Source organism: Castor canadensis, chromosome 3, assembly GCF_047511655.1.
Source record: "Castor canadensis chromosome 3, mCasCan1.hap1v2, whole genome shotgun sequence".
In the NCBI taxonomy this organism is placed as follows: Eukaryota; Metazoa; Chordata; class Mammalia; order Rodentia; family Castoridae; genus Castor; species Castor canadensis.
In genome coordinates this window covers 52,037,890-52,046,992 of record NC_133388.1, presented here as the reverse complement: position 1 = coordinate 52,046,992, position 9,103 = coordinate 52,037,890, and the positions used below count along the sequence as shown (strand labels likewise).

The following is a 9,103-nucleotide window of genomic DNA, read 5'->3' as shown; positions in this document are numbered from 1 at the left end:
CTTAATGCAAAGACTTGACATTTGTAGGTCCAATGAGCACAGAGGGTTTGTGGCTTGAAAAGTCTGAGTTCCTCTCTGGCCAGAAGAAAAGCAGTGAGCCAGGAATGCCATGCTCTTTCACTAGCACCTGAAAACCATGGTACTGTCTGGTGAAGTCTAGGAAATCAGCTGCAGTATTTCCCTGAGATGCTTCCTCTTTTCTCCTCCCAGGTGAGCCCAATTCACACTTCCCTGGGCTCTTGACTTAGCCTAATGCACAGGGTTTGAAGCTTCAATGAAGTGTACACTTGGCTAAGGACTGGGAGGATGCTAGGTTGTTCAGAGATTATAAGGGGACTTTATTCTAAAAGATAACTCGTGGAATGAGGCTGAGAATTTAGAGAATGGAAGACCTGAGGGACAGAAGATTAAGAAAAAAGAAGGCCGGTCATAAAATGAAGGAAAAGGGACTGGCCAGGAATTTCACTGCACCTGGCCAGTAAGTGAGAAAGGAAAGAATAGTGGATGAAGACTGAGGAAAACTAAAGACTACACTTGTGTCTGCCACTAACTAGGTGTGTGATCCTGGACAAATCATTTAATGTTCTAGGGTCTTGATTTTTAAATGCTGTTAAATGAAGATTCAGACCAGAAAATCATTACGACTACTTTTATTTTAATTTCCAAAGTTCACTGATTTTATTTCTAAGAATATGTTTAAATTACACATAATTTTTTGTCTTTTGATTTCAAGCCTTTTCATGTTTGAACCAAGAGCCGTGTTTGTAACTATGGCTTCAATATTAATGGTTTAGCTTGCTTTTTTACTGCTTACTTCTGTCTTCCTTCTTTTTACCCTGGACACCTATGGACAGCAGGACCTCCTTTACCACAATGCCCAAAATCCACAGTAGAAAGGCAACCAATGGACAGAGACGGGCTCTCCGTACTGCCCAGGATCATATCGCACCTGTTCTCTTCAACTCTTGTTTGTTTCCTCTTCCTCTTCTCCTCCTCCTCCTCCCCCTCTCCTAGTCATCCTTTCCTCCTCCTCCTCCTCCTCCTCCTTCTTCTCTCTCTCTCACCCTTCTTGTTAGTTTGCTTTTAAATAAGGAGCCACAAGTCACTTATGGCATTGATTACTTTTCTGACACCTCCTAAAGGTCAGAGGGATCGTGAGGCCTTCATTTCATCATCTGTATCAAAAATCAAGGTCAAGATAGCTTTTGCTCTCCTGCTCCACAGAAGGTTTCCATCTGTGTTCACTTCTCTATTGCTGTATACAGCAAACTTCCTGAAAGGATTGTTTCTGCTCACTGCTTCCAACCTTCAACCTGGTATCTGATAGGCATCTCAAACTTAGTGTATCTATGACTGTACTGATCCTAGCCACATTTCTTAATCTGTGCCTCTGCTATGGCCACTACCTCAAAGTCACTGGCAACTCCATCCTTTCGGTTGCTTAGACCAGAACTTCTAGAGACATTTATGAGAACTTTTGCTTCCATCCTATTCTGTTGGTGTCTCTGCCTTCAAAATACATCCAGAGTTCAACACCCCTTTCTACCTCCATTGCTGTTTTCATGGTCTCCCTGGACTCTTTTTGTGCCAGTTATGTTCTCAACACAGCAAACAGAAAAATCTTTAAAACTTTAAGTCAGATTATGTGGCTCTTTTGCAGAACCCTGGAGTGTTTTTTGGTTTTTGTTGTTGTTGTTGTTTTTAAATCTGGCTCAGAATAAAACCCAAAGTTCTTACAATAGTCTTAAAAACCTCTAAATTTTCTCTAGTACCTTTTCCCCTCTGACACTTCCTTCACCTTATCTTCTCACACTGTCCCTTATTCCCTCCACAGTAGCTACCTTGTCTTAACAGCTATTCTTGTGTTCATCCCTTTGCTGTACCTTGGCTTGGATGTTCTTCCCACAAGTAACTACATGGCTCCCTATTTCACCAAGTACAAAATAACAACCCACCCTGCACTCCTATCCTTTTTTATCCCATTTAATCTTCCTCTGTAGTACTTACCACTATCTGACATACATTTACTTTAAAGTTTTTCTGTTATCTCTCCTTTCCCACTAAAGGAAATTTCCAAGGGCCAAGGCTTATTTCTTTTCATTTATTGCTGAGTTCCCAGTGCCCACACCTGGTTTGGGTACATAGTGAGTTTGTAATACTTATTTGTTGAATGAACATATGAATAAATGGGGTTGTTTAGGACAATCCGATGGAGTTTGGCAAAACTGGACTGGGAACAGTAAGAAGAGGGCTCTAAGGGCATGATCTAGCTGTTGTCTGTGAATGCTGAGTCAGGAGAAACAGGACAGCTTAGTTAGGAGACCAGACAATGCTGAAGCCCATGAAGGTGAATTCTCAGTGTTAGTTCATTATCATAAGGGAGTGATGTACACAGCTTATGGTAGGTGGAATAGAAGACTTTCCCACTCTAGGTTGGCAAACTGCTTTCCTGTCGGCCATAACCTTAGGTATAATCATAACTCAACAATTCTCACTTGCCTAAAATTGCTTTATTAAGATACTTCTCCATTAGATTGTGTGTGCATGCATATGTTTCCAATAGCATGCCAGATGACAGAAATCCAGAAACCACCATCCCAGTTGAAATCTGTGGTCCATTCAACATAATATTCCCTTGCCAATAGCAGTCCAAGGAAATTAGGTCAAAGTAGATATGAACACTTTGTAGCACCTTGTCATTTGTACAGCTAAAGCTCCAACTCAAGATAGTTTAAAAAAAATAAGGAAAAAAACAAGGGTTCAAATAACTTGGAAGTTTAATGGGTATTTTTAGATGCAGTTGGATTGAGAAACTCAAATGAAATAATAAATTCGTATGTGTCACTGGATTCTTCTTTCCAGGTTGGCTTCATTCTAATAAAAGAGGCTTTCTACTAATGATGGCAAAGATAGCCCTGTCACAATTCCATGGTGACAGGGAGAGGTTTTAAAAGGAAGGAAAGCAGGGCAAGTCAACAAGTAACACTGCCACTTTTCTCCTAATGGCCATTTGTGAAGTTGATTTATTCAAAAAATATTAATGTGTTTTTATTTCCTTGAAGTCCATGACATGGATTTGTCTTTTAAAATTCAGCTGGCTTTCATTACCATGTTTCTTAGAACCCTGTAATGTTTTATTTCCTCTGCAACTCTTTCATAAAGTTATTGTTCCTAATAACATTGATGAGGCTTTGGAAACTTTGGAGCAAACACAATTGAAATGCTGGCTATCCCCTCTGGTGGTGCTGTGATGAACTGATGAAAATGACACAGGCTGGGATTGATGCAGGCAGTGTGGTCCTTTTCACTGAAACAGCTCTCACTCTATCCATTGGCCAAAGGCAAAAGTTAGTTGAATTCTACTCCAGAGTGCAACATTGCTTGAGAACAAACTCATAATAAATCTAAAGGATGTGCAAGCATCTGGGTCATGAGGTTTGGGGCTGGTTAGTGTGTCTTTTAACACGAGCCTGGGCCACTGCTTCACTGCTTCATCCCAGGAATGGGATCAGAATCTTCACCATATCCTTAGAGCAGTGGGTCTTTGCCATCAGAAAGTCACTGTTCCTCTCATTCCTCATGAGCTCTGGATAGAGACTCTCAGAGAGGAGGTCAAGGAAATAGAGTAGAGACAAGACAAATCAGGGCACATAGCTATAAAACCAACTCACTAATTTAAGTATGGAAAGAATTTGTATACCAGATTGCCAACAAGATCACGGAGATTCAGGCTCAGATAACCATCAGGTACATATGTGTTATAGGTTGACTTGTGTTCCCCCACCAAAACATGTTGAAGTCCTAATTCTTGATACCTCTGAAGGTAACCTTATTCAGAAAATGTATCTTTGCGGATGTAATCAAGTTAAAACGTGGTCATACTGTATTAGAGTGACTCCTAATCTGGTGACTAGTGTTTTTGTACGAAAAAGGATCAGAGATTTACATATAGAGGCCTAGGAGAAGATCCATGAAGACATGATCTAGGGAAGAGGCCATGAAGACAGAGGCAGAGATTGGAGTTATGCTGCCACCAACCAACCACCAGAAGCTGGTAAGGGCCAAGTAAGAGCCTTCAGAGAGAGTGTGGACATACCAATGCCTTGATTTCAGACTTCTCATCTATAGAACTGCGAACACATTAAGTTTTGCTGTTTTAAGATATTCAGTTTGTGATCAGCTTACTATAGACACACACACACACACACACACACACCCATGTTTCTCGAGGCACTATTCACTATTAACTATGGCAGCCTTGGTGCCATTAATGGATGAATGGATAAAGAAAGTGTGGCATTTGTACATGATGAAGTTTTATTCTCCATTAAGAAGAATGAAATTATGTCACTTGCTGGAAAATGGATAGAACTGGAGATCATCAAGTGAAATAAGCCAGTTCCACAAAGACAAGCACCTGTGTTTCTCTCATTTGTGGAAGCTAGGGGAAAACAAAACAAGACAAAACCAAACCAAAGCAAACAACCAAGGTCATGAAAGTAAGAGGGACTACTAGGATGGTGAAAGGGGAAAGGGAAAAGAGGAGGAGGTTGGGATAAGAAAGAGTAATAGAGGGGTAAATATGAACAAAGTAATTACATGCAGGTGTGGAAATGTCATGATGACCTATGTCAATTTAATATATGCCAGTAAAAGAAAAGATAGTTTGTGCTACTTTGTTATGGCAGCCCTAGGGAAGTAAAATAGGACAGCCAGGCAGTGGTCCTCAGCCCAAGTCCTGCCCTGCAGCAGTCATTCTTTGTTACCAGGTTCTAGGCAGTAGAGTCTGCCTGGCTAAAGTCTAGGTCACCTGTCTGGCCTAGACAGGCTGACAAGAGGAAAGAGAAAGCAAGCCTCTAGCCTTTGAGAGGTTACACAATGGGCTCTTTCCAAAAGTAGGCAGTCAGCTTCAGATACTAGGCAACCAAGAGAAAAATGCCAAGACAAAAACCATGTCATCGAGACATATACATGCAAGAAAGCAGCAGTTTTTAAAAGTGATCGGCTGCAGGTAATACTGAACTTGGTAAATGATCCACTTTCTGACACATACTAGGAGAATTGCAAGTTAATCTTTTGCTATCCCTGCTGGAAGGCTGGGAGTGGTATACACTTCTACTGGGTAGAGATGAGAATGTCACCATCTGCCAGGCATCTCTGAAAAAGCAAGGCAGGTGTGTGTTAATTCACAAACTGTGCCCCTGTGATCTGGACAGACTCAGGAGACAGCCATGGGTGCTGCCCACCCCAGAGTACTGGCTCCTCCGCAGGACCTGGGACTGGGCTCTGTCACTTATAATCTGTGGACTTGTCTGTACTTTTTTATCTCTTAAAGCCCCAGTGTCCCTTTTCACAAAATGGTGGTAATATTGATGTTATAGGGTCTCTGTGGGAGTTAAATAAGCTATGTCACATACAGCACATAGTGTCTGCTTTGTACTACCCACTCGGTCAGTGTTGACCACAGCCCTTACCAAGCCCTGAGCTTTTCAGAGATTACCATTGTCTCTTTTGGAGTCTTGTTTCTAAGCATAACATTCATTCAAAAGCAAACAAATACACAGAAACAAAACAAAAAAAGCTGTATTCAAAGAGCAAAAATGTTAGTAATTTTTCTCTGAGCACCTGCTAAGGTTTAAGAGTGACCCTGATAATTCATGTGTTAGAAGCTTGGTCTTTCTTGTGGCAATGTTAGGAGATAATGGGGCAATAAGAGATAGGGTCCAGTAGGTCATAGGAGATAGGTCCTCAGAAGGGATTAACATATTCTTGTGGGGCCCTAATTAGCCTTTGATGTGTGGTGCCCTGGCTTACTATCTGGCCACGTGATCTCTTCCTCTTCTGTGTTCTCACCATGATACCATCTGCCACAATGTGATACAGCCAGCTGGGCCCTCACAAGAACCAGGACCATGTTGTTTTCCATTTTTAGCCTCCAAAACTGTGAGCTAAATAAGACCCTTTTTTTCTTTATAAGCTACCCAGCCTTGGGCATTTTACTGTAGTAACAGAAAACAGACTACTCTCAGCTATATAAAAAAGAATGGAAGTCTGGGTGCTTTGTCCTTCAAGTACAGAACCAGGAAACACAGATGGTCCCAGGACTCCAGCGGTGGGCTATCATAAATTCTCTGGTTATATTAGGTGCTCAGTGAATATTTGCTGAATGTAGTGGACAAGTCAAACAAAGTGCTAACAATTGCCCTCTTAGGGAGCTTCAAATCGTGTGCTATACCCCATCTCCTTCTGAAAGTTTCTTACGTACAGCACGTAATATGTTGTTGGGTAGTACAAGTCAATCCTAATTGAGGGATACCAGCTCATCCCCTGATCTACCACAGATGGCTTTGTGCAAGTGCAGAGGCTTACTGGGTTAGCCTGGAATGGATGGTGACTGATTGACTCAATCAAATCCACTTCTGAGGAATACAAATTTGAACTTGTAGAGAGTCAGCAGTTACTACTGGGAGCAAAGGTAAAAAGTACACAGAGAGAAGCCACCAGTGAGCTGAATCCATAAGCAGATACTTGGGTAGAGAATTAGCAAGGTTGTTCTCTGTAGGCAGCAGCTGGAGAAATAAAGACAGGCCTGTAGATGGTCATTGAATTTCATTTGCGCAATAACTCATTGAAAGAGCTGACATTCATTGTCCCCATCTTACACACAAGGATGCTGAAGTTCAAAGGAACTTGCTAAAGCTCCCATGTTGGAAGTGAGCTCCCACCCCATGCCAGCCGAGAGATGGAGGCAGAGAAGCTGAGTCAGCAGAAGGAACACCTGTGACCGAGGTGCAGCTCTTCTACCCAGGACACCACAGCTGAGTCTCAAGCCATCGTCATCGTCATCTTCCAGTCCCGTTCTACTGGGAGGCCCAGTTGTGACTTCACCGTCACTGGCTGTGGATTATGATAATAAACGCTCCATTAAGAAAGGAAACCTGAATGACTCTTATTCCCTAAAGCCTCACTGTTCATAGTGGGGTCCTGGAACAGCCAAGTCAGCATTACCGTGCTACGCATTAGAACTGCATATCTGCAGCTCCCCCAGACTTCATGGATAAGAATCAGATCTTTAACAAGATCTCCATGAAGCGGACGCGCACACTGAAGTCCGAGATTTCTAGATGTACGTTCCTGAACCGTGGATCGTCAAATTTAGCAGGACGGTTGGGATTTTAAGAAATACATGCACCTGGGTCTCCACCCTTAAGTTGGTATGAGTTATGGTCTGGACTTTTAAAAGCTCCCAGGGGATTTTAATATACAGCCAAGCTTTCAAATCACTGGTGCAAAACCTGTAGCCAATATCTGGACGCGGGACAAACAGACTTGAGTGAAGATTGAGGGTGTCAATGGGTAAGGTGAAGGACATCCGTTCACAGATCTCAGACGACTAAATGCGTTTGAACTTAGGGTAAGTACAGACTAAGTGTGATGGTACTAAAATGACTACTTCTAGTCTGTTCCTTTCTCCTGCTTGTCACAGGGGGCCTTCTTACTCATGTTCTTTCCTTTCTCTCACCCTAAAGGAAGGTTCTGGATTTTGTGCTGGAATGATACAGACCCATGAGGAAAGGGAGGAGAGGAGGAAGACAAAGTAGTGTTCAGGCTGGAATATTAAGAAGTCTGGGGTGAGTTTGGAGATGTTTAAGGAGATGATTTTAAAAAACATACACACATAGTAACAATGGGACTGTTATGGATTCAAGTCTCAGCATCCTTTAAGAGAAATAAGAAAAGCATCCTGTTTAAAAAATTATGGAGCCAGGCACTGTGGCCATGCCTGTAATTCTAGCTACTTAAGAGCTAGAGATCAGGAGGATCACCATTGGAGGCCAGCCCAGGCAAAAAGTTCAAGGACCCCATCTCAACCAGTAGCTGGTCATTCTGGCCTGGGCAAAAAGTGAGACCCTATCCCCAAAATAACTAAAGCAAAAAGCGTTGATGGTGTGGCTCAAGTGGCAAAGTACCTGCCTGCTAAGTGCAAGGCCAGGAGTTCAAACTCCAGTACCACCAACAAAATTATGTAAATTACATATAAATGTACATATAATGGCAATATATTAATAACAAACTCTCCCATTTTAAATTTTAAAGTGTTCATTGCTGTGCCACCATCACCCACCATTTATTGCCACAACTTTTTGTCTTCATCCAAATTGAGATTCTGGACCCATTAAGCAATAATTCCCTATCCTCTTTCCCCCCAGCCCTGGAGACCATTATTCTACTTCCTGTCTCTACGGATTTGATTATTCAGGTACCTCATCTGAGTAGAATCATCCAATATTTCTATTCTTTTCTATTTTGGGGGGTGCACTGTTCCTGGAAGTACTGTAATACCAGGTGGATGCATGGAGGGGACGGAACAGGCTCCCGTTCCACCTCCCTGCTCCAAAATTCCATTTAATATATTATCCTCGGATAGAGGACTATCAGATAATAACCTGATAAGAACAGATACTACACTTGATTTTAGCCAAAAGGCTGAGAAATGATAAACAAATTTCTGTTGTAGTTTTTCCCCCCTCTTGGATGTCCTTTTAAAAACATGACCTGTCTGGGGACTAACTGTGTGTGTCTGGGCTTTATTAGGTTGCATTAGTGGAGTGGGGGCTTTGCTTGATGAGATTTGAACTTAAAAGATGATTATCCTAAGAGTTAGGCCAGGCAGAGCATTAAAAATAGGCCAGAAAAGGTTGAGATAACCTCGCTGCTGACAGAGCACACAGGCTCTCCAAGGAAGGACGGATGTCTGGGCCTGACAGCCTGGGAAGCTGTTCACAATTGCTCCATCCAGCTACCTAACAAAGTGCTTGGTATTTCTAGTTGAGGGTCGGCTGTGTGCTGTTTACCTACTCTTAATTTTCAACTTCTTCTATAGCTAAAATACTATTTTAGCAACATGGTTTCCTCTTTTTTGGCTAGGAGGAGGTTGGTTTATTTTTGGTAATTAACAAAGGATTTTATAAGTTTGAAACTAATTTTTTTTCCAAAGAAATCTGCTTTAGATAAGTTTGAAAACATCAATCATTTCTAAAGGGAGCACTTGTGCTTTATCCTGCAAGTACTGAAGAACAGGAAGTGAGACGGACATTGCCAT

The 9,103-nt window shown here is 42.0% G+C and overlaps 1 non-coding gene across 1 annotated transcript; it reads right to left on the bottom strand.

Moving 5' to 3' along the window:
* Positions 1-8,309: 8,309 nt before the first annotated feature.
* LOC141421939 (U2 spliceosomal RNA) lies at positions 8,310-8,499 on the bottom strand. Its single transcript, XR_012446620.1, has one exon. It is a non-coding gene; the product is annotated as a U2 spliceosomal RNA (small nuclear RNA).
* Between the last annotated feature and the right edge of the window lie 604 nt (positions 8,500-9,103).